Raw genomic sequence first — 12,714 nt, 5'->3', positions numbered from 1 at the left:
ATGGATCATATAGTTTAGTCTGCAGACTAACATTAGTCTGGCTATCTCAGACTGACTGGAAGACATTGACTGAGTTAGACACTGACATTGGGTCTAACGTTAGAAAATAGAAAGTAATTCACTGTGAAATGTAGTAATTCTTCATTAGGTGGATGATGCTCTAGTTTTTGGAGTATTTGTTGTTTTTCTCATTTGAAAAAGTTGTGCTGAAATATATTAAATGTTATATTGAGGGGAAAACATAAAGGCTAATTCACAGACAGAGTATACGGTATCATGCATTATGCACAATTTGCAAACAGGAAAATACTACAGCATTAAAAGACATGTACTTGTTATTCAGCCTTGATGTAAAATTTTTAAATGATATGTAATATATTATAACAACAATAATACATGTATATTACATGTACATCATCAATTTAGCACTTTTGGCACTTCAACATTGTTATACTGAATTAACACATTAATTTTATTGTGATGGATTGTATAATATGTTATATTACCTGATTTATAGACATTGACTTCATAATGACTCTACGGAAGAGGATTAGGGCCACTGGAAAAAAAAAAGTTAACTGATTTTTACATTTTTTTTCTGTTTAAAATCAGAATTCTGACTTTAATCTCAGAATTCTGACTGGATTCTGACAATAAAAAAGTCAGAATTCTGAGAAAAAAAATCAGAATTCTGAGATTAAAGTCAGAATTCTGACTTTAATTCCCACGTTAAACTGAAATAAAATTTAAAAATCAGTTTACTTTTTTTTTTTTTCAGTGGCCCTAATCCTCTTCCGTATGACTCTGTAATGTGATGGGCCTATTTTTTATTCTAAGTTAAAGTTAATCTACTGATGCTATGAAACAGTGTGTCAAAATGATGATTTATCTTTATTTTAAAAGTCTTCAGTCCCCCTGAAAATGAGAACATCATCGTTGTTCGATGCTAAGGAGTACCAATATGGCGGCTGGTGGCTTCACTTCAACCAAGTACTAGCAACAGGCAATCAGTAATCCAGGGAATAAATAGAGATCAGTGGTTTGCAGGTGTAACACTGCCCCCTGCTGGTCACACAGGTGGAATTACTCAAAACAAAGAGGTTAAAATGAAGGATGGGCTTTTCTGAAGAAAGAACAACTTTAACAGGATGCAGACCCAGTGGGACCGTCAAATGACTCAAATCTAAACTGAGTAATGAGGTTTAGAACCTCTAGGATCTGCTGAGACCATCTTAAGCCGTTTTCCCTCTAGAGGTGGACCCTTTGCCTGTTTCTATTTCCATGTTTTCTAAACTAAAACCAGGCTTTGTTGGGCTGCTGGATAAAACCTGGAACTAAACGCTATTTCTGACATTTTGAATTGAAAAATCTTCATGGATGGAAGAGAAACGTCTTCAAACCTGGAAACAAAGTCCAGAGGATTGATTTTATTTTCTCTCCAGGCTCACCTTAGCAAACAGCTGTCCCGGAGCGTCCACCTGTCCGTCCAGCCTCCTTGTCCAGTCTGCAAACAAACCCACACATTCAGCCTTCGTCCATCCTCCCCTCGTTGCCCCGCATTAAGCCCCGCCCACCTGATCTCTTAAAGCGGTGTCCGATGGAGCGCGACCAGCCGATGCTGTGGATCAGCGGGCTGTACATGTGGCACCAGAAGTCGTCCGTCCCGTCGTCACATTCCTCGTAGACGAGCCGCAGCCGACCGCCGATCACCTGCAACGAAACACGGCTGTCAGCGACACAGAGACGCCGGGACCGTCGATCAAACTGACGCTCACCTGTTCAACCAGCGCCACGCGGGTCCGGCACAAGTGGGTCTTATCCACCACCTCCACCCTCATCCGCTTCTTAAAGGGAAACTGCATGCTCTCCTGCACCTGGAGCGCGACGAAGAGGAGGGAGAAGAGGAGGGGTCAGGCAGGAAAACCAGCAGGAACCCGGATCACAGGGTTCTTCTGGTTCCGTCTGGATTAGACCGGCCGCTTACCTTGGATGAGAAGTCCGGCGGCAGAGTTTTGGACCCGGTCAGCCTCTTGATCAAAAAGTTCTTCCAGTTGGTGAACCTGTGCAGGATGGCTGAGAACAGAGAGCGGCGCTCCATTAGCCGACCCGGGAACGGAGCCGCTAGAACCGCTCTGAGGTTACTCACTCTGAGGTGGAACCAGAGGTTTCCCTCCGGCGGCGCACCAGCCCACCGGGTGGATGTCCGGAACACACAGGTTCAGCCAGAAGTCCCTGGTGGCGTCGCCATCGAAGCCCTCGTAACGCAGCAGAGCCTTAAAGCCTTCCGGAGGAACCAGAACCGGGTCAGGTCAAACCAGAACCCCCCCCCAGACGTTACGGAGGTCCAAACCCGTCTCCGTTCTTACCAGCCAGCTTGATGATGCTGGCGATCCAGTAGACCTTCATAGGCAGACCGCTGTCGGTGTTGGGAACCTCCACCCGGACCCCTTCGCTGACGCTGCTCCACGACCGGCCCATCGGAACCTGGAGAGGAGGAAGACCAGAGTCGGACTGGGAAAATCCCAGTGCTCAGTGGTTTGAGCTGGGATCCTTAAAACTGCACCGAAAGACACAAAACCTGAACTTTACCTTCAGGATGGATCCAAACCTTGAAGTCTTTGCAAGGTTAGGATTGTTTTTATTTTTATAATTTTTATTTTTTTTCCCACCATTTTTTTGCCCTCCCGGTTTTTACCAGGGTTCCAGGGTACTCCTTTTGGGACCTCCTAATTTTTTTTTTTCTTTTTCCATCTTTTTTTTTTCCATTTTTTCCCAAACCCATCTTTTTCCCTGTCCCCCCAACCCTTTTCGCCCCGGCCCTTTACACTTGTAAAAAACCCACCCTCCTTTTTCATCTTTTTTTCGCCCCTTATTATTTTGTTCATTTATATCATGCAGGTTCCTTTGGATTGGGGGGTTATAACCACCCCCCCATTGGTCATCCATTCCGGGTCCGTAAAAAATCTTCCTCCATCAACCCATAATGCCCTTTTTTCAGGGAATCCTTTTAAAAGGGGTAAAAAATTTGTGTTCCAACCAAATCCAATTCCCCAAACCCAAAAAGGAAACAAAAAAATCATGGGCCCCCCCCCAAAAAAAATCCGGGGTTTTTAAGGGGCAAAAATAATCAACGGGGGCCCCGGGGCGGGGGCCCCACAGGGGCCCCCCTGGGGGAGACGGAACCCGGAAAATCCGCACCCCCAGAGAGGTTTGCCTAGGAACCAAATATGAAACCCCACCCCCAGGGGGCCCCTGGGAGGACCCCACGGGAAAAAACATTTTTTTGGCGCCTGGTTGGCAACTTTTTTCCCCCCAAAGGAGAAGGGAGGATGGATGTTTGATGGGGGATGGAGGATGGATGGAGGATGGAATGGATGGATGGAGGGATGGAGGGATGGAGGGCATGGATGGATGGATGTTTGGAGGGAGGGAGGGGAAAGGATGGATAAATGGATGGGGGGAGGAGGGGAAGGATGGAGGGATGATGGAGGGAAGGGGATGGGATGATGGAGGGGATGGATGGATGGATGGGAAAAGGGAGGGGATAGGATAAAGGATGGATGATGGATGGATATGGATGGGATTAGGGGGAAATGGATGATGGAAAAGGGGGATGGAGGGAATGGATTGGATATGGAGTGGATGGTTATGGAGGGGGAGGGAGGGGATGGATGGAGATGGATGGAATGGATGGATGAGATGATGGATGGATGATGGTGGGATGGATGATGGATGGATGGGTGGAGGGATGGATGGATATGGATGGTATGGGATGGATGGTTATAGGATGGAGGGATGGAGATGGATGGATGGATGGTTGGGGGATGAAATGGATGGATGAGGGAGGATGATGGATGGATGATGGATGGTTGGGTTTGGATGGATGAGGGATGGATGGAGGATGGATGATGGAGGGATGGATAGGGATGGATGATGGAGGGATGGAGGGAGGATGGGGGGAAGGATGGAGGTTTGATGGATGGATGGATGGGGGAAGTGGGGAGGGATGGATGGGGATGATGGAAAGGTGATGGAGGGAGGGATGATGGATGGAGGGGAAGGGGATGATGGATGGATAGGGGAAGGGGGAAATGGATGGGGAAAGGTGGAGGTGTGGATTTAATTATTGGAAAAGGATAGGGGGGAGGAATGGTGATGGAAGGGGAGGAAAGATGATGGATGGATGGAATGGAATTTTGGATAGGGAGGAGGATTTGGAAGGGAGGGAGGTGAAGGATGAAATTGAGGTGGGGATGGAGAGGAAGGGATATGGTTGGGGGGAGAGGATGGTAGGGAGGAAATGATAGGGATGTTTTGGGGAAATGATGGTGGAGGATGTTTGGTTTTATGGAGATATAGGGATGGAAGGATATGATAGGGTAGGAGGGGATGGAAGATGGAGATGGATGGATGGATGTGGGGAGGATGAGGGATAATTTAAGGGTTTGGATTGAGGGAAGGGATATATAAATAGGGTATTTGGATGGGAATGGTGGTTTAGTTTTTTAAATAGGGAATAGAGATGGATGGATAGGGTATAGGTAAGGAGGGAATTTTTTAATGGATTTTATATTTTGGGGGATAGTAAATGGTTTTTTATATTTTTTATGGAGAGGATATGGATATGGGATATTTTTTTAGGGGAAATATATGTTTTATTTTAATAATTTTATGAAAAAATATATAGGATGGATTATAATTTTTATAGATTTTATGGTTTTAATTTTAATTTAAATTTTATGTAGGGATTTTAATTATTTTTAATGGTTTTAAATTTTTTATATATAATTTTTTATATTTTTAATTTTTATATATATTTTTTGGGGAATTTTTTATTTTTGTTTTAAAGGGATTTTTGGATGGTTTTAATTATAAATTGGGATATTTTGAGGAGGGGATTTTTAATATAGTTTGATTATTTTTATTTTTTAATATAATGATATATAATATATATAATTTTTATAATTTATATATATTTTTAATATATGGTGGGATTTTTATATATGATATAAATATATTTTGGGATATATATAAATTTTTAATTTTGGTTTTATATATATTTTTATTTTTAATATATGTTTTAATATTTTGAATATATATATATAAAATAAAATATAATATATATTAATTTTATATATTTTTAATAATATATATATATATTTTATATATATAATCATAGGGGTATTTGGATATTATATATATAAATGATATTTTATGATTATATAGGGATAATATATTATATAATGGATTTTATATTATTTTATTTTTGGGGGGTTTATATATAATTTTATTATTATATATAGGGATAATATTTTAATATTTTTAATTTTATGGATATATAATTTATAGATATGGATTTTTATTTTTAATATATATTTTTAAATATGGGGATATATTTTTAAATATAATTTTATGGATAATGATATTTTATATTTTTAATGGATATAAAAAATAATTTTTAAATTTATTTTTTTATTTTTGGGATTATAGGTTGGGATTTTTGGGGGATTTTAATTATTACACAGTACAAGGAAAAAGTTTAAAAACCTCATTTTTTTTTTTCATGATTTTTAAAATTTAATTCCAAACACAAAACTATGAAAAAACCAATTAAACAACAAAAAAACGTAAAAAGACGGAAAAAAAAAAATTTTGATATTCCGGTTTTTGAAATGCCTCCTTTAGCTTTGACCTGCTTCAACTCAATGGAAGCACTGCCCGGGCGCCCCCCACGCCCGCCCGGAAACGCCCCCCATAAAACACTTCCAGGGCACTGCAGGACCAAAACCCCTCAGACGTTTAATGACAGAAGTCGCTAAGCCCACCAGCCAACAGGATTTCCCACCGCTCTTTCTGGCGCCGCCCTGCTGGATGGACTGGTGCTGTGCGTAGGCAGCCAGCTTGGTCACCAGGGGCTGCTTCTGCAGGACCTTGGCCTTCTTAGTGGGCGGCTTCCCCTTTAAGACAGACAGGATCTTCTCAGTGAGATCCGCCCACCGTAGGCGGGACCTGATGGGACGGGGGGCCTTACCTGCAGCCTGGCTAGGATGCTGGCCTTCTTGGAGTTGGAGGAGAAGCTCCTGGAGCAGGAGACGCTGCAGAAACGTTTGGTCTTGCTGTAGAAGGCGTCCCTGACCCCGATCATCCCGCACATCTCACAGGTGGCTGAGGACCAGGCAGAGAGACAAAAGGCGTCAGCTTCTCCTGCTGGATAAATGAATCTGGTTTGACTGGGAAGGAGTCCGTCAGACTGACCCATGCCCGCCTTGCCGTCCGGGTAGGTGTACACCTGTCCGTTGGTCTTGATGAGCATCAGGGAGGAGGAGGAGGAGCTGAGCTGATTCCCAACTCCAAAGTCTTCGTCCTCGCTGTCCTCCGGGCTGGACGCCCCGCTCCCCCCGCTGGAGTCAGAGCTGCAGCTGCTCCGGTCCTCCTCCAGACTGTCCAGCATCCCAAAGGAATCCTGCCTCTTCCTGGACGGACGCTCCATCTGAGGATGGACCAGATTCAGAGACTCACACATCAGCAGAAGCTGAGTGAAGGCGCTTCTCTGCTGGAGCGCAGCTGAAAGGACTGAGCGCTCATAGCCAGGTATGATGGCGAGCTGAGAAGCTGATTCAGGCCCAGCTGTGGTGGAGCGGGGAAGCGTCTAAAAGCTGCAGAAATGTGGCTCTAAGGGACTCTAATCTACAGTTTGACATTCAAATTATAAAAAAAGTTAAAAAACAATCCACTGAACTTTGTTTCCAGGTTTGAAGACGTTTCTCTTCCATCCAGGAAGATTTTTCAGTTCAAAATGTCAGAAATAGCGTTTAGTTCCAGGTTTTATCCAGCAGCCCAACAAAGCCTGGTTTCTGCTTGAAACGGATGAACGATCTTTATATTGTTAAAACCAAACAACCTCTCCACAGACGCATGGCCCAACAATGAAGAGCGCCCTCCTCTGGACAAGACTCTGCAGTACATCTACACCTGATGGACAAAGGACATTCTTTGGAGGACCAGAATGTCCACATTTTGGACAAAGAGGAGAGGTAGTTTGAGAGGGGTGTGAAGGAAGCCATCTATGTAAAGAAAGAAAAAGCAATTATAAACGGGGGGGGGGGGGGGGGGGGGGGTGTTTGGCCCAAGACTGATTTATACTCAGAAACCAGGTCGTCTGCGTGCGTCGCCGTTAACGCAGATATGGCCCCACTTCCACAGACACTCTGCTGCACCTCTCCACAATTGTAGGTAAGCACAGACAAGAGGCCTCTGATTGGTCAAATCTACATCCGCTCACAATATGCGTATTTCCTGTTTGGTTCCTGACCGGCTTGTTTTCTTTGTCTGACCGCCATTTTGGAAAACAACTGGAGAAGATGGACCAGCTAGAAGAGCGAGGTGCGCGAGAACGCTGGGAGCCTTTTCCACCTGGATCCCCGCTCTTTTTGGCCCTCATGTCCTTCCGTTGTCTCACAAACTTGCCCCCACTTCCTCACCTCCTCAGGCGTATCTAGACCCACAGCGTTCCAGATTGGCACTCTGGCGTTGTGGCGTGGAATAACATAGCACAGACCACGCTTCAATGTTGGGCAGGAATCAAAAATACTGCATTACAGGGGAACCGAAGACCTTGTCTATTCAGCCAGGCCAACAATTCCCTCTAACGACCCCCCTTTCAGAGACATAGACAGGTATGGGGCATTGCAGGCTAACAAAGAAGCCAAACGACCCCCATTCCAAAGGGGGGGACCCGTTCATCCGTTTCTATTTGCATGTTTTCTAAACTAAAACCAGGCTTTGTTAGGCTGCTGGATAAAACCTGGAACTAAACGCTATTTCTGACATTTCGAATTAAAAAAGTTTCCTGGATGGAAGAGAAACTTCTTCAAACTTGGAAACAAAATCCAGAGGATTGATTTTTTTTTCTCACACTGTGTCAATAATAAAAAAGTTCAGATGAAATCACAACCCTAAAAGAGACATCTATAAATCTGGATCAATCTGATGAGCTGCCTGTATTCATGAATGAATAGTAAGCTCTCAGGGTCATCACAAAAATAATGTGTCCCTAATATAGTTAGAGTGAAATCTTATAGGAATATATTTTCACAATCCAAAACCTATTTTCTTTCATTTTTACATAGATACTGCTATATTTTGCTGCTTTAAGCTGTTATTATTTTAAGACAATGATTTTTAATGTAAGGATTTAACGTTATTGTAAATTTTTTGCGTTTCGATAGTTTTCTTTTGTACAAATTTTACAATAAAAGTTACATTAAAAATGTAATTATACTCTTCAGCGCATCTTCATTGGCTTCCTGATAAATCCAGAATAGGCAGACACCCTGTCTACTTTTAAGGCTAGGCTCTAGTTAGAGTGGCTCAGGTTATCCTGAGCTATCTCTATAGTTCTGCTGCTATAGGCTTAGACTGCTGGAGGACATAGGGACCCCTTTTTATCATTCTGCTTCATTGAGCCTGGTTCTGCTGGAGGTTTCTTCCTGTTCAAAGGGAGTTTTTCCTCTCCACTGTCGCTACAAGCATGCTTAGTGTGAGGAATTGCTGAAGAGTCAATGAGTCGATGCAATCAGCTGGTTTTCCATAGATAGAAAACTTTGAATCAATCTGACTGGATGATCTGGTGAACTGGAAAGTGACCTGAGATGACATGATGTGAATTGGAGCTATAGAAATAAACTGAATAGAATCTTTCTAGCAGTGCATATCTAATTGGGCGCCCTAACTATCAGGTTTAGGTGAACTAAAAGCCTGAATGTTGGTTTTTAAGGTCATCAGAAAACTGAAGCTGATTAAAACAGATGAGCTGCTGCTGCAATGCTCTGCAGGGAACCAGACTCCCTCCAGCAGTCCTGCAATTCCAGCTTCCTGCCAGTTCCGCCTCCAGCTCCCAGGTTCTGAAGGGAGAACATCAGCTCGGTTCCGCTCGTGAACACTCATTGCTTCATTCGGCGTGCACGCGCCCCCCCTGTGATCGCATTGTTTGACAGGATTCAGTCCCTCAGTGTCGGCTATCGATCGCTCTGCCTCTGCTCTGCGGAGCTGCCGCTCGAACAAACAAAACAAGGCGGGAACAACACGTGTGCCTCCGGGCACAGGAGCCAGGGACTCACCGGGTCTCTGGGAGTCTCCATGGGGCCGGATCCCGCGCAGGAAGCCGCTCTCCGGCTCGCCTCAGCCCGCAGGAAGGCAGGCTAAAACCCAGCGGCAGACATAACAACACAATAAGCAGAATGCTGGCCGCTGATTGGCTGCTGCGCCCGCTTCGTGTGTGGAGTTCAAATGAGAAGGTGATGCTTAGAGCTCCACCTGCTGGACAGAGGCTGAACCTCAACAACACAAATCTGGTATAAGAAAAGAGTCTCTGCTCCTGGAGGATATTCATTCATGATGTTTTATTTATTATAAAAAATGACAACATTTATGCTTAGTAAACAGTTTCATATTCTGGCATTTTAAAAACTAAATATATAATTTTTTATAAACAATAGCACAATGTTATTACAGGAAAAATGGCACATTCAGGTTAAACCTTTTAGTAATTCTGCAGATTTTGGTGAAGAGTTATTCCAAAAAAGTTCAAAATTAATCCTCTGGACTTTGTTTCCAAGTTTGAAGACGTTTCTCTTCCATCCAGGAAGATTTTTCAATTCCAAATGTCAGAAATAGCGTTTAGTTCCAGGTTTTATCCAGCAGCCCAACAAAGCCTGGTTTTAGTTTAGAAAACATGCAAATAGAAACGGATGAACGGGTCCCCCCCTTTGGAATGGGGGTCGTTTGGCTTCTTTGTTAGCCTGCAATGCCCCATACCTGTCTATGTCTCTGAAAGGGGGGTCGTTAGAGGGAATAGTTGGCCTGGCTGAATAGGGGAGGTGCTCTGTTCCCCTGTAATGGGTTGGGGTTGCGATGATAGAAGAAAGGGATCAGTTTAATTGCTGCATTGAACTGATCCCTATTAAGGAAGGAGGAGGGAGGAGTTACTATATTTGGGCAAAAATGGCCGCTCCCAGACTCAGTGATCGAGATGAAGATAATTGTTTTTATTTTTTTACTGATTAACTTTAAATTCATTAAATCACAGCGAACCTATTAGTTTTAAATATAAATAATGATCCGTTGATTATTCCTCTCTGAAACCCCTGATTATGGCTGAAATCATGATGGACTCAGACCTGAACCTTAAGAGGCTCAGAAAGGAAGTTACTAAGTCAGCCTTTGATCACCTGAAGAACATTTCCAGGATTAAAGGACTAATATCCAGCAGGATCTAGAAAAACTCATTCATGCATTTATCTTTAGCAGAATTAATCACTGCAACAGTGTCTGCATAGGTTTGCCTAAAAAGTCCATCAGAACCAGAAGCTGCTGCCTGCATCCTCACTAGAACTATAGAAAGTAGATCACATCAGCCCGGTCCTGAAATCCTTCCTCTGGCTCCCTGTAGCTCAGAGAATAGACTCTAAAATCCTTCTGTTAGTCTAGAAATCACTGAATAGATCAGCACCTCAATCCATAACAGATCTGTTGTCAGTGGATCTACCTCCCAGACCACTCAGGTCTTCTAGTTCCAGCCTCCTCTGTCCATCCACAACTAGAGCCAAAGATGGAGAAGCAGCATCTATGCTCCATGGATCTGGAACAAACTCCCAGCAGACTGGAAAAATCTTTGAAGTTAGAGTTAAAACATGTTAGAGCTGCATTTGACTGATGGAGTTTATCTGTTTAAGGGGAATGGTGTTTTTTTTCCATTGGCCCCTTGATTTTCCATTATTCCATCATGTTCTACTCACCCATATGAGTTTAGTGTCATTTGGAGCCGTTCTGAAGATATTCCGTTAGGTTATATCCAGTAACGTCTTCCTATGGGCAACGACTTGAAGGCACAAACTAAACTGTTCATCATTTATTCTTTATGGAACGCCAGCATTCAGAACATGGAGGCCAATCACTGTCCCCCAGACATCCGCCGTTAGATTTTTATATTTATATCTTTTAAAAACAAAGCGGCGTGGGACGGCGTGTACATCTCGGCACAGTCTCAGTTAGTAACTCAGTTACTTTTTGGGAGAAGTAACTAGTAACTGTAACTAATTACTTTTCAAAGTAACGGGCCCAACACTGGATGTCAGTAATAATAATTGAACTTTATTAATCTCACATTGGGGAAATTTCCCCCTGCATTTAACCCCTCTCCTTGGGGAGCAGTGGGCTGCCATCGTGCAGCGCCCAGAGAGCAATCTGGGGTTGCTCAGAGACCCCGAGTAGCAGTCTGTGGGAGTTGGTTTTGAACTCACAACCTCAGGATTCCAAACTCTAAACCAGGGGTCACCAACCATTTCAAGGCTGAGGGCTACTTCATGGCTACCAAAACTGACCTATGAACAAGAGGGGCCAGCGTTCAACTTAACTTCATCCAAATTAAACACATTTCTATTGTTAACTTTTAATTTCTAATTTTCCTTTAAACATTATGATTCCAATATCTCTATAAATGCTAAAATGCCCTATATGATTACTATGATGAAATGCTCTATAAATGATTAAAAAGAAGAGTCACAGAATAAAATAAAATTTCAAACTTAGCCCACTGCTGAGTTGCTGTTTTCAGAAGGCGTTGAGGGCCCCTTGGTGCCCGTGGGCACCGCGTTGGCCACCCCTGCTCTAAACCCACACCATTAGGCCGCCACTCCCCCTGTAGAATAATGATTAACCAGGGTAAAACACACATAGAATGAATGAATGAATGAATGAATGAATGACAGATTAAAGATGGAAGCCTAGTGAGGCCATTACAGCTTACCAAAATGTATTTTAAATAGTTTGACCAGCAGAGGGCGCTCTCTGCAAATGAAGCCTCCCAATAAAATGCTTATGAAATTTGACCTTGACTACTTTCTAAAGTATCATAATTAGATTCTAGAAATATGGAATTTAATTTCTCACTTATTTATTACTTTTATACAACTGAAGTGAAATCTAATTTTTATTTAGCTCATGAGGGTCCAGCACCACTCAACTATTTCCTTTAGGAGGCAGAGCTTGCTTCTTACAGGCTCATGGAGTGCAGTAAAAATGAGGCCCTCTGTGCATCTTTTCAGTGATTAGCAAAATCCCCCCCTGGCTGCTTATGTATGAAACTCTGATCATTAATGATAGTGGCAGAACTTTATGACCACCAACGTTCAAAGCTTAGATGCACCAACCCACACATGCGAGCTATGGAATCATGAGGTACGGAAGATCAGTAGAATTACAACTTTTTGAGTCATTATTCGATTCATTTAGAGAGGGATCAAAATAAAGTTAGAAAGATTTGCTGATGCTTTTTTTTTCTTTGCATTTAATGTTTATTTTGACTAGGAAGAAATGCATTTCAGACATCTGAAATATATATTCGGTCAAGCTAATAAATGCCAAAAGGACCACTTACTATTTGTAAAGATTTCTAGGTATTTGAACGTTTATTCTTACCATTGCAATTATATTTTTGGCAGACTAAAATGTAATTTTTGTTGGCAAAAATGTAATTTAGGATATCTATATGTACATTTCTGGCTAGTAGGACTGTAGTTTTGACTAGGAAGAGTCTTATTTTAGAGATCAACAAATGGAACAATAGAGAGGACAACGCTTCTAATAAATGTCATAATGGCCTGCCATAGACAGGCGGAACAGTGAGTGCAAGTATTTCAGAAAGTGAAAGAAAAG

General features: G+C 42.6%; 1 pseudogene; it reads right to left on the bottom strand.

Annotated features, from left to right (window-relative positions):
- Window positions 1-9,273, bottom strand: part of LOC119796851 — a 16,098-nt pseudogene extending 6,825 nt beyond the window's left edge.
- Between the last annotated feature and the right edge of the window lie 3,441 nt (window positions 9,274-12,714).

This window comes from Cyprinodon tularosa, unplaced genomic scaffold, assembly GCF_016077235.1.
Source record: "Cyprinodon tularosa strain WSP-4 unplaced genomic scaffold, ASM1607723v1 ctg560, whole genome shotgun sequence".
Taxonomy (NCBI): Eukaryota; Metazoa; Chordata; class Actinopteri; order Cyprinodontiformes; family Cyprinodontidae; genus Cyprinodon; species Cyprinodon tularosa.
The sequence above is the reverse complement of the archived record's forward strand: the minus strand, read 5'-3'. Positions and strand labels throughout refer to the sequence as shown.